The sequence below is a fragment of the Gallinula chloropus genome, assembly GCF_964237585.1.
Source record: "Gallinula chloropus genome assembly, chromosome: 5".
In the NCBI taxonomy this organism is placed as follows: Eukaryota; Metazoa; Chordata; class Aves; order Gruiformes; family Rallidae; genus Gallinula; species Gallinula chloropus.
Genome location: NC_140090.1, coordinates 80467969 through 80485997, shown reverse-complemented (window position 1 = coordinate 80485997; position 18029 = coordinate 80467969).

The following is an 18029-nucleotide window of genomic DNA, read 5'->3' as shown; positions in this document are numbered from 1 at the left end:
AGAAGGGCACTGACTGCTGTGGCTCTGTGGTACCTCCTCCAATGTGTGCCGACTGTGAATCCAGCCACTGCAGTGGCTCAGTGTGTGTCTATGTGTGTGTCTCTGTGTGTGTGTGTGTCTGTGTGTGTGTGTGATTTCATCCACCTGTGTGCAGTGGGCTATCAAATTCTATCATTCCCTTTTCCCTTCTGGAACCTAATATCGTAGGGTAAACATGGCTCGAAGGAGGATCCAGCAGAAAAACCAGATGATATTTGACCTTTTTGTAACATAACAGTTCTGGGAAATGCCCTGACACATGAGAGCTCACGTGGAGGTGTTGGGATTCATGGTGTGATAGATGTAGCACAACGGAAGCGGTTTTCATGCTGTGCCAGTGCAGGTAGAATAAAGTTGTCTGTAATCCAGGCTGTGGAGTAATCTGCTTGGCTTTGGAGAAAGATTTCAGTTTTAAAGAGAGTTACTAGGTGAGTAACACGCACTTAGCTAAAAGCATACTGCTGTAGTGAGGCTCTGCTCAGGGTCTGCAAGTCCAGCACTGTAGAGATCCCGTGCTGAAGTCACTAGGAGTGAGTAACAAACTGGTTCTGGTTCTAACCTTAATGCTGCAGTGCCACCACGGCCACTTCCAAAACCTATTCCCCACCTTCACCCCTTTAAGCAAGAGCACACCAAGCTCCCTGTGAGAAGCACTATGGGTGTCACGTAAGGTAAACTAGCAACTGTAAATTACAGTCAACAGAGTAAGGCTGGTTGGGGTTGTTTTAACTAGTTGAACAGCTCCTGAAAAATAAAGCTGCCAGGAGAGATGGGTTTGTCTGGCTTTATCTGGTGGCCAACGGGTACTTAGCATCAGTCTCTTGTGAAGACTGCAGTTTAAATGGACATAAATGATGGGGTCTGTTTTTAGAATGAAAATAGATCTCGTCATGTTATCAGATGTTTTTTCATTATGTTTAATGAAACCAGATCCCATCGTGTTTATAGGTTATCTCATCATGTTGAATAGGTTTATCAGCAGAGTACACTGTCAGGGGAATGTTTGGATGAGCTGTCCCTGCTGTGGAGAGATTTAGGGCTGGGGAACAGTGGTTTTGAGCATCAGCAGAGCTGAGAGACTAATTCTGACCTAAATCAGGGGTGAAGTGATGTTTTCAAGCTTCAAGTACCAGCTTTGGCTTTCAGTCTGGCCAGCTCTTAGGACACTTTGGCGACAGCATCAAAGTTGGACTCTTGAGAGGATCACACAGAAGCCAGTTTGGGGAGCAATGGGAAGGGGCTGCAGCGATCCCAGGGGCATGTGTTGGTGGTTGGCCTGGTTTGCCAGGTACAGGATGCTGCCAAGCACCCCAAGCCCATCCCACCTGCGTTACCTCCCCATGCTGGGATGGAGCCATCTCTGTGTCTGCAGGTCACCGAAGGCTCAGGGGAGGCCAGAGGCTTGTGGCAGCACTGGGGATGGGTGGGGGACACAGGGCAAAGAGGGGGGAACCTGACAAAGTTACAGGTTAAAAAGGTAAATGGAAATCCTTGGGGGCTGCTGCTGCAGAAGGAGCTTTCTCAGTGTTTGGGAGTTAGGTGGAAGTTTTGGTGTATTTGGCGTGTTTTGTAATTAGCAGGAGCTGAAGAGTGAAACTCTCAGCACAACACACTATGGCTGGAATGCTTAATAAAAGAAGATTTGACTTTATAGTAATTAAAATCCCAAGGACTTGACAGCATCCCCAGAAAGATTAATGGCAAGCAAAGCCTGTGTCTTGGCCGGTTGTGATTTACACCTTCCTCCTTTCTGAAAACCAGCAAGTGTTTCCCCAGCCAGACCGGGGCTTGCGGGCTTCCCCGTGCCACGGACACCATTTGTCCCCCCTTTCTGGATGGGGAGGATTTTAGGTGGAAAAAGTATACAAAGAGGCTCTGTGTCTACTCAGTGTTGGCTCTGTGCTTTCAACGCTGCCTTGTTACCTTTTTTAAAAGGGTAGACAATGGCAAGACAAGGGGGAATGGATTCAAGCTAAAGGAGGGGAGGTTTAAATTAGATATTAGGGGGAAGTTCTTTGCAGAGAGAGTGGTGAGGGGCTGGAAGGGGCTGCTCAGAGAGGGGGTGGGTGCCCCATCCCTGGGGGTGTTCAAGGCCAGGTTGGCTGGGGCCCTGGGCAACCTTGTGTAGCTCCAGAACCTGCAGGTTGGTGTCCCTGCCTGTGGCAGGGGGGCTGGAACTATATGATCCTTGGGGTCCCTTCCAACCAAGACCATTCTATGATTCTATGATACTGCATACTGGTACACCAGTAAAGCAGGCACCTACCCAGTTCCCCTCTGAATGCCATATGCACGTGAAAAGATCCTGGAGAAACTTCAAGCATATGGGGTTTTTTTTTCCCTGTTTGTCACAATTTCAGGAAGAACAGAATATGCTGAAATTAAAAGATGACCTCAGAAGGGAGCAAAATTAGAATAATAGGTGCCAGGAATGTGCCTTCAGCCCCGTGAAGAAATGCTGCGTCGTAATTATTTCACATCTGGTTTATATTCCATTGGAAAACACAGGTGCTCAACCCTGTGCAAAATTATAAATAAAAATTCAGTATTAAATTTGAAAGATGATAGAATACATGGAGGAGAAGGAAAGTAATCAGAGCCCAGGGAGGGACTGTGCTCAGGAGAGGATTAGGAGGCACCGATCCTTTTGCAAAGGTGATGGGGAGGGAGAGCTGGGGGGGGAGATGTGATTGTCCCACACCATCCTGGGGACAAGCTGAAGGAGATGTAGGTGCCTCCAGTAAATTTCTTCCAAGAGCTCCCCATCCAAGGCTGGGTAATACCAGAATTCCCTATCCCAGATACGCAGATAGGAGGTGCAGCATGAATTATCATGTGAGGTTACATCACACTTGAATTTTATCTGCATTTTGTTGGAGAAGGTACAACCTGAAGGAAGATGTACTTGGTAGCACTTACATCTCTCAAGCAAGCAGTATTGACAACATTTTCAAAGGCCTTTGGAAAAAAAATGTTGAACCCATGTGGTCTAATATCTGTTCCTAGATCACATCTTATAAATTCTGCATCTTTCTACAGTTACATCCCATATTACATTATTTATTTTGCAGTACAGCAAATATGGTTATGGGTAAGTGCATGAAAAATTACTTTTTTTGCAAGTATCCACAGGAAAAAAGGGAGATTGCTACTTAAGTGCTTCAAGAGCCATATAATGGAACTGTCTGATACAGAAATATTCAAAAGATTTCCTAATTTACTTAACCATGTTTGAGGGGCCCTTTGAACTTTTTAACCACCCAGAACATGTTTCCCTGCTTTGTTTTTGGATCTTGAGGGAATAAATGCCCTTTGAAGGGAAGCTAAAGCAAGCTAAGCACTTGGATTGGTTGCAGTTTGCGAAGAAGTTCCCTTCATAGAGTATTTTAAGTGAACTTGTGGCAGTACTAGAGGTACAGGAGCATCACCAGGAATCATTAACTCATTTTGGTAGCAAGAATCCTCAGTAGCTTTTTAGTTATAGAATCATAGAATCCCAGACTGGTCTGGGTTGGAAGGGACCCCAAGGGTCCCAGAGCTCCAACCCCCTGCCACAGGCAGGGACACCAACCTCCAGGCCTGGAGCTACACAAGGTTGCCCAGGGCCCCAGCCAACCTGGCCTTGGACACCCCCAGGGATGGGGCACCCACCCCCTCTCTGGGCAGCCTGTTCCAGCCCCTCACCACTCTCTCTGCAAAGAACTTCCCCCCAATATCTCCTCTCCCCCTTCCCTCCTCCAGCTTCACTCCATCCCCCTTGTCCTGACAGTCTCTGCCCTTTAACAAGCTGATTCCCCTCCTGTTCCTCTGCTCCCTTCAGGGACTGGCAGGCTGCAATGATGTTGCCCCACAGCCTTCTCTTCTCCAGGCTGAGTCTTCCAGAGGAGGCCTGGCTTGTTTTATGTACTGTGCCTTCACAGCTGACTTTCCCTTTTTCAGGTTTATTCCCATTTTTGCAGGATCCATTCCAGCTGCTCTCAGACATCCTGCTCTCCTCTATTTTTTTTTTTGCATCACCTGCTTCAGGCCAGGTTTGACACAATCAGAATCATTTGATCCTCATCAAGCATCCAGTACTAATGAAGCGAGTGCTCCAAGCCTGCTCACCACAGGAATTACAGCGTGGCAGCACCCTGCACAACCCTGGTCATCCCACCGCTCCCCCACTGACCCCATCCCCTCCTCAGTGCTCAGAGATAATTTGCTGCTCTCTCTGTGCTGAGCATCATTTCTTTTGACTTCAACTTTGAACTCAAGTGCCAAAATTTATTGAAGAGGTTCCAATTGCCAAGAAATCTGGGGAGAAACGTGGTGCTGTGGAATATGTTTTTACCCTACCAGAAAGGAAACCTTAAGCAGAATTACATTTCCAGTGAGTAACTGTTGGATGCGAGATTGATGGTCAAATCATTTGCTTTTACTGTCCTACATTAAAAAGTGCTAGAACCAAATTTAATTGTTTTTGCAGTAAACATTTAATCTTTATTGGTGAGGTAATGATTTCTGTCTGACGGGTGAGCAGCGCTGCTCCGGAGCGTGGCACGCGGGGCTGCTTGGCAGTCGCAGAAGGAAAAGGCTCTTCACATCATCCATCCGAAAGCTCTGCTGGGGCTGGCTGGAGGGGCCCTTCCACTCCTCCCGCTGGGAGCCTGATGCTCAGCGCTACCTTTTATTCCTCCTTTACTTTTTGCAGTTATAATTTCATTAAAGCCATGCCAGGAAATAACTGCAGCTTCAATTATTTGCTTCCTTTGATTGACTATCTTAAAATAAACATTATGCTACTCTTTCCATTCCTGCCCTTTTTTTCATTACTTATCCAACTCGTGCTGTTCATTAATCTTGGGGTTTTTCCATGACACCCTAATGGCTCCTGCTGCCCAGCAATCATTAGCTCAGTGCCACTTGTCACCGGCTTTTCTATCCATCAGCCCCACTCATTTGTCAGGGCTGCAGGTCCGCGACGGCACCAGCCGGGCAGCACCGGGGGCCCCCCTCTGCCTGCCCCTGCCCAGCTGCACTGACACCCCCCAAACCCTCAATTCCTCATCCTTGGGTGCTAAGCTGGTCCTTGCTCTCCTCATCCCTTATATTGTCACCTGACACAGGACACTAATGCAGGGATCGAGCCAGCCCTGTAAAATCAAGGCTTGGGATGACATGAACGTGGGCTGCAGCCTGGCCAGGCAAAGAGAAGGTGCTGAGCAACCTTTGCTGGGTGTTCACATCTGCCCCCGTGTTCTGGGGAAGACTAGATAGGTTTTGCTGTAATCTTGCACCTCCAAAACAGGATGGGTGGGCACTGAATTCCATGGGGCTGGCATAAATGCATATTAATATATATAAATTCTGTGATTTTCTTCCTGATTTCTATGGACACTGCCAGCTCACACTTCCAAAGTGGTGTGGCAGCCCATGAAGGCTACAACTCTTCCTAAAGTAAAAGCCAGAACCCTGAAGTCTCCAAAATAAAAGCCTGAAATGTTGCAAAAGCTGATTATAAACCCACCAGCAGCCCCAGGAAGAAGGATGAGGCTGTGCCTGAGTCTGCAAGGTCTGCGTGTGCAGAGAAGACCTTCTGTCTTCTCCAGAGCCAGCAAGATGCTGGTGGTTATTCTGCCTGTAGACCTTGCTAGGAGCTCCACAATTTATTCTGGAAACCCCCCAGCTTTACAGATGATGAAGAAATCCCATTGCCTTGCTTTTAAGCTGCCTAAAGGGAAACTTCATTACAGAATCACAGAATCACCAGGGTGGAAAAGACCTTTTGGATCATCGAGTCCAACCGTCCCTGTCCTGTGCTAAACCAGCTCCCTGAGCACCTCATCTCCCCTCTGTTAAACACCCCCAGGGCTGGGGACTCAGCCCCCTCCCTGGGCAGCCTGTTCTCACTGCCAAGAGAAAGTGCCATCAAAGCCTGTGCATGCTTTGGACAGAGGATGTTGAAGGAAATTCCACCACTCCTTGACCACCCATTCAACCCCACCACAAAACCAGTTTTCATCTTGCCTTGTGCTTCTTCACCCTCCTGTTGAACACCCTGTTAGCAGTTTGTGTAAGTCTCTTGCCCGGAATATTCCTGCTCCACCAGACTGTTGACTCCAATTTCATAAATGTGTAAGAAGTGAGCAAATTAAGTAGTATGAACTATGACAGTCCTCTGACACTGACAGTGTAGTGTACTGGCCCACACATGCTGTACAGCATAATGATTACATTACAATCTTGTGATATTATTCAAAATGACTTCAGATAAATGAATGATAAACTAGGGGTTATGCTTCCTTTATTACAGGGCTGATAAGGTAGCTAATCAGTGTCCAAGTATATGTCATTACATAAATTATGAACCAGGGTTTGATGTGTATTCCCAAAGAGCCGGAGCACGAGTGTCATCTGGTATAAGTCTGCAGCCTGAAAAATGAATTCTGAAAACAACAGTCGTTTTTGTTCTAACTGTATTAATAAATTACTAATAAATAACCTTAAAAGGTTGCAAGAGAGTCTTTTAATCTATTAGCAGAATTTCATACTGACTAATCCTGGGTTTTCTTTCTTATTGAAGATTAACTTTCCATGCAAGGATTTGAACCCTCCTGCCCCCTCTGAAGGAACGATCTTTTGACAGCTCTGAAAGGAATAAATAAGGCATGCAGATTGCTCTTCTGCTGCCCAGAATAAACTTGGTGCAACTTGGAAAGCCTAATGGCAGGACTGTAGCCAGTGTCAAGCCCCTCAGCAAACTGCTGGCTGGTTGTGGCAGCTGGGGCATGGGGATGCTGCCCATTGCTGTCTTCTCAGAGGGGATGGATCACCACAGCGAGGGGAATCCGATAGTAACCTTCTCCTGCAAACTGATGCATCCTCTCCTTTACACCTACATATCACTGAGGTGAAATGGCCCAGGAAGAACTCTGGTGGCTGCAGGGTTTTACCCAAAGCCCTCTGCACAGATGTGGTGTTTTCAGCAAAGAGCAAATGAGCAGCTTCCCTGGTGCTCTGTGCATTATTGACGTGGAGTAACAGGTCTTCAGGTGTTCTGCTGTCTAGATAGTGAAGCAAAGCATTAAAAATAGATATTATTTTAAAAGTAATAATATGTGCTTGGATTAGATGTTTTTATTGTATACCTTTCTGAAAAAAAACCCCAATCAAACCAACAAAGTCCTGTGAATCAAGAGCAATGTAGGCTCTTCCAAGAAATGTTTAAATATTGAAGAAGCTTTTTCCCCCCCTTTATCTTTTCCACAGTGAGAACTGCCTAGGCAATGGGGAGAAAATGTCTTTTTTCTAGGATAGCCACTCCCTGGTCAGAGGCACTTTTTGAAGGTCTTTGACCTGGTCTGTTGGTGATTGTATGCCCACACACTTCAGAAGAGCTGGGGACCAGCACTTGGCTTTGGTTACGTGTACACCAGTCCCCTACGCTCAAGCCTGTAAGTCTGACAAGACTTGAAGGTTGAGTTCATCTTAACTGCAACTGAACTGAGCACATTTGAGTGAAGATTGACTTATAGAGCACTTGGATTTACAGATACTACCAGTAATGTTTACATAGTTCTCTCAGTGTTTCAGCTGTAATCCTATTGCTATCAGAATTCAGTTTAAACCTTATTTTTCATTTAGTTGCCGAAATATAGTTGGAGAGTCACTTGTGACTTGTATAAGCATCAGAGAAAGAAATAGGGCTTTTCCTTTCATTATTGCCAAGGAGTATGTTCTCTATGTAAATTCTAGCTGCTCCTGTAGTGGCCACAGGGATGGGTGAGTTGTATGATGAAGATGTGGGAATAACCTAATTACATATTTTCCTTTGACATTTGCTTGTCCAATTTGCCTGGGCTGTGTTAGCTGAGCAGTTGCCACCTTGGTCTTGCTATAGCAGCTGGAATTAGGAATATCAGGCCTGCTGCTCCCTGTTCCCTTCATTATTATGCTCCAGCCACCACCATCTGAATTTTCCTGGCATGCCTGCAGCCCACCTCTGCTGGGAAGGACCTGCATAAGATGCCATATCTCTTCTTCTGCCCACTTTTCTGCTGTCAGGGGCTAATAGCGTGGCAAAAGAGATGCCCCTGACTCTCTGTGCTTTCTCTCAGACTAATAGGTGCCAATTATGAGCATCAAATTGCCTTAGTGGATTGGGGAAGCTGTCCCAGTATCTGCAGCTGGGACTACTGCAATGTTAGATAGAGTTTCCTAAGAACTGCTAAAAGCATCCTTATGACAGGACGCTGTTCTAAGGGACATAGGAAATAATTGTCTGCACTGAAACCTCAGGAAAACTGTTCATTCACATCCAAAACTGGGTGGAAACATTGACAGGTGTCACTAAGAGCAATGAAAGCATCTTCAGGGAGAAACTTGTATTTCTTTGTGAATGGAGCAGATTTGGTCTGCAGTCCAGGAACATGGTGCAGTGCTACTTCTGGAGTCACTTTTCACAGAAGCATTTGCATTTAATACTTTCAAATTATTTTCATTGATTATGGTATGAAAAAGCCAGAGCAAGGGATCTCATAAAAAGTCTTTTAATGTTCCTACTTCTTTCTCTCAAAAGCACAACGTAAATTCTTCCTGGTAGCTATTTTGCAGCAGCAGTTGGTTGTTCTCATTTGTGTCAGAGATACAGAGAGTTACACAGGATCACACAGGACATGGTAACCAGCCCTTGAGAGCTTGATGTCTAGTTAGAAACTAGACAGAGCAAGCAAAATAGAAGGAGACAAAGAGGACAAGAGTAGCAGCCATCAGACAGTGCCTTATGCTCTCTGAGATCTAAGCTGGATGGCTCTGAGTCATCTGAAAGTACTATTAAAATTTAATTCATTAAACTCTCTACACCCTGATTGCTCCTCAGCATCAACAATTTGTCCAGTTTTTTGTAGCTGTCATGACCGCCTCAGAGACTGATGAGATTTGAGTGTTTTGAATAAACATCTAAACTGTGTGTGTTTACCCAAATCAAATCCCAGAGTACGCAGCACTCTGATCGTTAGAGAGAACTCGTCAGCCGTAAGCGAGAAATCAGTTCCTCCACTCAAGCTCTTCAAAAAGCCTCCATTCAGGCAAAAAGAGCATCAGGAAGTGAAAATTTGCCTTAACTAATAAAGAAGTAGGTTCTGAGCCCACCACCAGCTCGTTGGAGATCACAGTGATGATGAATGAGGGTCCCTGGGTGTCCTCTTCTCATATCCCCTCCTCTCCCCTTGCTGGGACTTAACATTCATGAGATGAAAAAAACCATTTTAGGGAAACTCAGGAGAAGGACAAACGTGGCTTAAATGGGTCAGCTCTTCTTGAGTCAGTTGGCATCTTTCAATGAGATTTTAAATATTGATGTGGAGTTTTGCCTTTTTCGCCCTGATCCCCCAAAGCATCCTACCTTAAGCCATGGCACTGGTTGCAGAACACAGCTTCGGCTGTGGTACCCCATGGGCAGGAGGTGGTGGGGACCTGGGAGATGGAGGTTTGCATGCTTCATGACCCACATCCCTGGAACAAGGTTGACATGCCCCAAAGACATGGTACAAGAACCACTCTGACTATTTAATTCACACTGAGAAGTACAAACTGGATCTTTCTCCTGCAGGACCTTTTAAAAAAGAAAAACCAAGAGTGAAGCGGTTGCTCTGTCACCTCAAAAGACAAGTGGCACTTTGGAAGAAGGATTTATTCTGTGTACGACCACAGGAACTGAACCAGCTCTACATCCTTTGCACTTTCACACTGTTCTCATCAGCTGCTTCATACTCACATTAATAACAGTTAATGATAATTTTACCCCGATACAATGATGTTGACTGAAATAGAGCCACACAAGGGATTAATTTGGGCAAGTGTAGTTTTCCATCATTGCATTTCTTGCCTGTGTGTTTTTTTTTTCCAAAGCATTATTAGAATAAATTAATTTGAAAAATTGTTAATTGTTCAATTGTTAATTGAAAAGTTAATCTTATTCTCCAGATTCTCCAAACATAAAACCCTCTGATTCTTCTCAGCAAATATTTACAGCCTGGGACTTGGGCAGTAAGTGAGTATGCAGCCATCAGATCTGTACTAAAATTGGAGGACAGTAGCAATTTTTAAAGCCGAGCGCAGTATTTACAAAGTATGTTGCACACAATGGACAATATTGTAAAAGAAAAATATAATACATGTGCACAATAAGGTGAAAACAAATACATTTTCATTTTTTATTTTGTTGACTGGTATACAGGGTTCTAAAAAAAGGATTTTTCTTTTCTTTTTTTTTTTCTTCCCCTCCTTTGTGAAGAACTCACTACAGATTTACAATATTATATTCCACTGTATACATTTGCTAACAAAAAATACCACTACTGTATCCACACCAGTGACAAATCTGCCAGGAAGTGACTAGTTGATATGCCTTTTTATTACTGCAGCTGCCTTGTTTTTTCTAGTCAAAATAAAAGAAAATCACAGGATCCTTAAAATAATAGCTGACAGCAGGTAGTTACTGAGAAATGCATGTCCCTGGCTCTTAACTTTGTAGCATCCATCCAGATGGCAGATTAGAGGCTGGGATCTGCAGGTTGGTGACAAATACACGGGTAATAGCATTCAGCTTGCCTAACTGTAAAAGTGAATTCACTATTCCTCTTTGATTGTAGACCTGACATGTCAGATGAGAGGAGGCTCTGGAAGAAGCTGCCAAAGCAATAGCACAAATAAATGCCAGACACAAGTGCCGCTTGATGTAGGATTACAAACACTGTACCTATCATCAATTCAGATTTAGCTGATATGTAAAGGCAGCGGTGGTGTTACATCAGGCGAGCAGCACGCAGATGCTGAGGGGCTGCCGGGTACCTGGGTAGGGCTGCGAGGGACCAGGAGCCTCCTCGTGACTTCTCCCCGCCACGCAGCACCCGTGAGTGGCTTTGCCAGGGGGAAGCAGCGTGCCTGGAATTGCACTCGCAGCACATGGCACGTGGGGCGCTGAGCAGTCGTTGCCTAATTTGTCCCCCTGCCCATCCCTCTGCTGTGTTGTCATAGAATCCCAGACTGGTCTGGGTTGGAAGGGACCCCAAGGGTCCCAGAGCTCCAACCCCCTGCCACAGGCAGGGACACCAACCTCCAGGCCTGGAGCTACACAAGGTTGCCCAGGGCCCCAGCCAACCTGGCCCTGAACACCCCCAGGGATGGGGCACCCACCCCCTCTCTGGGCAGCCTGTTCCAGCCCCTCACCACTCTCTCTGTAAAAAACTTCCCCCTAATACCTAATTTAAACCTTCCTTCAGCTTTAATCCATTCCTCTTGTTCAGCCATTGTCTACCCTTTTAAAAAGTTGATTCCCCTCCTGTTCCTCTGCTCCCTTCAGGGACTGGCAGGCTGCAATGAGGTCTCCTCACAGCCTTCTCTTCTCCAGCCTGAACATCCAAGCTCCCTCAGCCTCTTCCTAGAGGAGGTCATCAATTGCTTGACTTTTGAACAGCCCCAATTTACCTCCTACCCTCATTCTCCTTCTATTATTATTTTTAATATTTTTATTTGTTTTCCCCTCTTCTTCCTTTCTTTTCCTGCAAAGCACGAAGCCAAACTCAGGACAGCAGCGGTGATAGCTCGGCGCTGATCACTTAGCATTGTCTTTGCATGGGGAAAGTCTTCCAGCAGCTCAATTACACCAGCCAGTAATTAGCAGTGCACAACAGCCGAGGGTCTCTGGGCCAAGCCTTGCCCTCTGCATTAGTTACAGGGCAGCAATCACACGCTGGGGGAGTTTGGCATGGAAACGCTCCTGGGAGGAGCAGAAATGATGGTCTCGAGGTCTTCTCAGCGCCGCTGAAGCTCAAGACCCTCATGCTTTTATTGTTGGAAAGAAGCTACTGAAGGAGGCAGGCAAAACTCTGCCATGGGAGGGACTTTATCCTGATATTCCAACTCTTTGGCATGTATCACACTGCCATCATCAGTGTTATATTATCAATATAAAATATAGCAGCTCTTCTTTCTAAAGTGACATTATTGGTTGTTGGAAAGATGCGGGTGGAGAAAGTCTTTACCTTATAATCAATTACAGCTCAGAGCTTCATGTTCATAGTTACCTTCAAACTCCAGCCTGATCTTTCTTTGCCAGGAATAAAGCTCTGTGCATTGAAACTGGCTTCTTAAAAAGTAAAGGTCAGGTAAATCTCAGGAAATCCCACTTTATATATGGATTCGTTCAACAGGTATATGTAAGATGACATGAAAAAACAGAGAGCAGATTAAAAACCTGTTTAAATAGGATAAATAAGTATACATGCAAATTGTTTTTTGGTCCTAAAATGTCTATTTGTGACTTGCATTCTGCCTTGACTTGCAACACCCATTCTTCTTGGAAAGATGCTTTCTACCGCCACTTTTTCTCATTTGCCCTTATTTTGTTATTTATATGACAAATTAAATCAGGAAGCCGAAGGCAGGGGAGACAATGAAAGCATAGTGCAAAACTGCTGACTATTTCTTGCCAAAAAGCCAATTCCTTCCAACCTGGTCATAGTGGAATTAGCTGAGCAGAGCACATGGCTGTCACTGACATCCCAAAAGAAGTCATCCTCTTGCTAGCTCTTCTCTCTATCAGGAATTCAGGGTGCAAGAGTCTCCATGTTGATGGCTAAATGTGCTTTATATGGGACAGGTTTAAGATTGGATTCTGGCTTGGTTTGGGGAATTTACAACAGTGTAAACAGAAGCAGAATTTGGCCTAGCTCCTTAATCTTTGCTCAGAATTAAAGTTCAGCCAGGTGAGAATAAGCTTTCTTTTTTTCTCTTTTTCTTTTTCTTTTTCTTTTTCTTTCTTTTTTTCTTTCTTTTTCTTTTTCTTTTTCTTTTTCTTTTTCTTTTTCTTTTTCTTTTTCTTTTTCTTTTTCTTTTTCTTTTTCTTTTTCTTTTTCTTTTTCTTTTTCTTTTTCTTTTTCTTATCTTTTTCTTTTCCTTTTTTTCCGTCTTTTTCTTTTTTTCTTTTTTCTTTTTATTCCCCCCCCAGTTTGTATTAAATTTGTCCCAATCTGAAGAAGCTTTTGTAGGTGAAGCATAACTACAGTTTCACCCAGGTCCCTATCTCTGTACAGTGAAAACTGAGGATTAATGTATTTAGATCAAAAAATTGAAAAGTAATTTGAGGACACCAAAACCTGAAACCTTTCTAAGAGAATACAAGTCAGTAATGAGATTAGCTATCAGTTTCTCCTATTGATCAAGTTTTAATGTTTCACTTAATCTGCCCTGATATTTAAAATCTGTCATCTCTCTCTTCTTGAGGAGCCGTATGGCAGCAGCACTGGTCTTACAGCACTCGCCCATCTCCCCTTGGTACCCACAAAAAGTTTCTTCACCAGAGATCTGCTTTTCCCATCCCTGATTTATTGCCCACAACTCTCAGTGTTATTGCATAGTTTCTCCCCTAAATGATACTGATGCTCAAATAATTTTGTTTACCAGCTAGTCATCTAATCGTTGCTTTACATAATCATATTTATATTAAGTAGATAGGAACAATTAACTTTGTTTTAAGTGTAGTTATTTGAAATACAGTAGTGGTAATATCTGCCAGAAGCAAATAAACATATTAGCAGGAAATGCTTAAATGATCTGGATAACCCTATGAGCTAGCATAGCAGGTGGTAATATCCTGTTTTTAAATTACATTTCAGCAAGTGAACATAATAAATCCTCTTGTGTTATATATTTCGCTGGTAGCAACTTATACTCACATTATTCTATTTGACCTCATTACTGCTAATCATTATCACATTTTTAATAGCTGCCATAGTGAGTGAAACAGTTAATACAGTATTTCTTGCCGAAAGAGAGCCTGTCAGGTTATTGATGACAAATTAAAATTAATAAAGAAGATCTGTGTTGAATTTGAGGGAATGGAATAACTGCGAGCATCCAGATGATTGGAAAGGCCTCTGGGGTACTCTGTGAAGAGTAATGTTTTTGGTGTACGTGTATTGTCTTGAAAGGAACGCTAAAACTGCCAAATCTCTGCTTTTGCCTGGAAGACTTCCTGAAATAGGAGCTGTATTCTTTTGGCCCTCATCACATGTAATTTATCCCTGGGAGAGTTATTTCCCGCTCTGTACACCTCCGCTCGGTGCTGTAATAACAGCCAGTTGCTGGGGCTCGGCGCTTTTATTTACCTCGCTGAGGATCTTTACAAGAACCATCACCGGCAGGGCCGGATGAGGCAGTAAATAAGTAAAAGTCCAATACTGAATTCCTGCTCCAGCTCTTTGCTGAAAATTTAGCCCAGCTCTATTTATTTAAAACTTTCCTGGGCTGTACGATCCCCCCTCACAGCGGCGGCAAAGCATCGCTACCCGGTGCCTAGGCCTTTCCCCGGCGCCCAGGCCTTTCCCCTCACCGCAGAGCTCACGGGGGGTACCGGGCACTAACTAACTGGCTTTATGAAAAATTAATGCATTTACATATCCTCCAAACGCTCCTGCCCGTGTTTAAAGAGCGGTGTTTATTAGAGGTGAGGGCTCCGCGGGGACGGGGCGGCTGCGTGGCGGGAGCCGTTCCCCGTCGGGGAGGGCAGTTCAAGGCCATCCCGAGGTCCTGAATTAATTGAATGTCGCGGTATTAGCTCAGTCCTTAGCAGACAGTAGTCCACAACCGCGGAATCACCAGACATAATTTTGACTGTGCCCAGGAGGCATACCAGGGAGACTGAATTATCTCTTACCAAAAGAGAAAGTAGTCCTTTGAGGTCAATGGTGGAGGTCGTCGGTGGGTCAGCGAAGAGAAACGCCAACGTGAGATCTGCCCTAAAAAAAAAGAAAAAAGGGGGAAAAAATAATAATAACAACGGTCCAATTACCACACGTAAGCAAGTCATGCAGAGCTTCTTCACACAAAAGGGTTGGGGGATTTTTTTTGGGGGGGGGAATAGAGAAGCAGAGGGCAGCCAGGTGCAGAAGTGGCGTGGCAGGGAGGTGCTTGTATGAAATTTTTTGGGAAGGAAAATAGAAGGCGCCGCCGTTAATTGCCTGGGAGCTGTTAAGCTGCAAAACTGTTCCATAGCACTCGGCAGGTTCATCCTTATTTTCTCAGAGTATGAAACAATGCTCTGGTGGATCGTGTGTTCTTCTGCTCTCTAATATTAATGTGCTTTGCCTACAGAAAGATGACACCTTTACTTTAAAAGCATCACCTAAATGAGGAGCGGACAAATAGAGGGTTGTTTCTTTTAGGAGGTGTTTTTTTACAACCAGCCCCGTTTGGAGATGTGGGGATGCAGGGAGGAGGGAGAAGTGGCAGCATTGGCTTCTGAGCTGTAGAAAGCTGGAGTAAATTTGAGAGCTGTGAACTCTGTCCACAGGTTCAGCCACAGCAAACCCTTCCAGAGCCGCTGGCCTACGACACAAGTGCCTTGTTGAGTCGGATGCTCGGCGAACGGTCAGGCGATGAAAGGCCACCAGGCATTTAGACCTCTGTTTGCACCTGGAAATGCATCCCTGCACAAGGGATTGAAGGGGCCAAGAGCACTGGCACTGAGGGTGGGACTTGGTGCAGTTGGCCTGGTTGACAAATACCACTCAAATTGCCCTGCCTGGGAAATTTGAAATAAAAATATAGGAAATGAGGAGTTAATTCAATTAAACGTTTTCCCACCCACATTTTACCTTTCCTCACCACTCAAGGGAATCATTCATGGAATGTATATCACCAGCAGACTTATTTTTACCATTATTTTTAACTTAATGAGTATACCTTACACATCAGAGAGAAAGTACAAAGGTTAAATTTTACATTAAGAGCACATTGCAACATGGTATGCAAATATCCCTATGCAAATCTAAAGGCACCAGAAGATAAATGTGTTATATTTTTAACCAGTTAACTATGACTGTGAAGTATGGTGCAAGATATTCAGTAGTTTCATTTTATATCTTTCTTGTAAATAATGCATAAAGTATGTAGATGTTGTCAAAATATGATTAAGCTATTAGCTTTATAGTTTTCATAGTTAAGAATGTGTTCAGCATGTAGCTCATAATAACTCATTTCTAAACGCAGACACCATTATAAAATATTTCTTGTTCAAGTGAATGTTATCATGTGACATAATGATTTTGCTTAAAACCAAGTTAAATGAGGAGTAAAATTAAACAATATTGCATGAATTGTGTTTGACTAATTTTGTGTCACATTATATTAGCCAAGCTTTCAAAATATGTGTTAATGACAAATAGTGTAAGCCCCTAACATACTTTATATGTCTGTAAAATCACCCTTAAGTCATTAGCTTTTAAAGGTTCATTTTGTTTGCAGTTTTTGTAGCCACTGGCTTTTTAGTGATTACTTTTGTCTATGAAACTAGACATGATTAAAAAAGAGATATTTTACATAAGTCTTTGGGACTTATTGCCACATTATGGGGGCACACTGTGTGCATTAAAACAGCGTCTAATAAATGATGAGCTCTACAGTTTTGAGGTAAACGGAGTTAAGGGTGAATTTTAATGTTGACATCCTATTTACATAAGAACCACACTGAGCAACCACGCAAACAAATCAACAGTTTGTTTCTTTTATGCCTGGATTTATCTCTTCCCTGCTATACAAAAATCTTTCATAGTAAGTGCAATGGAAGTGTCCAGTTCTGGGCTCCCTCGTGTAAAAAAGACAGGGATCTCCTGGAGAGAATCCAGCAGAGGGCTAGGAAGGTGATTAAAGGCCTGGAGCATCTCCCCTGTGAGGAGAGGCTGAGTGAGCTGGGGCTGTTCAGCCTGGAGAGAAGCAGCCTGAGAGGGGATCTGATCAATGGGGATCAATAGCTGAAGGGTGGGACCCAGGGGGCCATGGGCAGCCTCTGCTCAGTGTCTGTGGGGACAGGACAAGGGGTGATGGGCTCAAGTTGGAGCACAGGGAGTTCCCCCCCAATGTGGGGAAGAACTTCTTCCCAGTGAGGGTGAGGGAGCCCTGGGACAGGCTGCCCAGGGGGTGTGGAGTCTCCTTCCCTGGAGAGATTCCAGCCCTGACCTGTCCTAGGGACCCTGCTTGGGCAGGGGGTTGGACCCTTGCTAGAACCATTACACTGGTTTCATTTCTGGATGGGTGTGAGGGCTTATCTGAACCTGCACTTCCTGGTGGACATCTCTGGTCTCTACTGAGCAGTTTTATTGAAATAGTCTGGTTTCTCTCCATCCCTTTCTGTCTCTCTGCTGTGAGGATTTGGAATAGAGAGGAAAGGTGGGTGTCCAGCCAGGCTCTGTGTCTCATGGCAGGGATTTCAGAGGTCTTTGCCCCATCGCTGGTCACTCAGAAACACAGAGTGGTCTTTCCACATGAGACCAGGGCCAGGTAGAAATAATACCAGCTCTTGAGTCTTTCCTCAGAGGGGCAGAAAAAGAGGACTTTTTATGTGGTGATCTTTTTCTGTAGATATTTAGCTACTAAAAAAACAGAGAGAAAACCCCTCTCCCAATAGGCTGGGGTGATGCTCAGCGATGACAAATGGCTGGGTGGGAGGTAAGGGCACCGTGCTGAGGAGGGTGGAAAGGTGCAGAGAGAAGGCAATGTGGTGTTTTTTAGTGTTTCAACGCTCAACTTCTTTGATAAAATCTTCATTCTGCCCACCCTACCCTTGTGCCTTAGAAAGCTACAGCTTTATCTCAAGAATTTTCCCTCTGGACACTTGTCAGAACAAAGAGTATGGACTTTGCATATCATTTATCCTCTTGTATATAAGGAGCTTGTCACATCTTAATGTTGAACCTCACCAGAGAGCAGACCTCTGGAGCACTCGGCGCTCTGCTTTGCATTTGGGTGGGAAAAGCGGATCTGCGGTGCCTGTCCGGCTCCTGCCTGCCTCTCCTGGCTGGTCTGCTCACTCCTGCCATGCAAGACATGCCAGCAGCTCCTTGCCATGGGAGGGGGGTCATAACAACCTGTGAGAGGTGCTGGGCAGAGAGACAGACAAGGGGAAGCCTGGGAAGGACTGGGGTCAGCTTGAAGTCGCGCTGGAGGTGGCT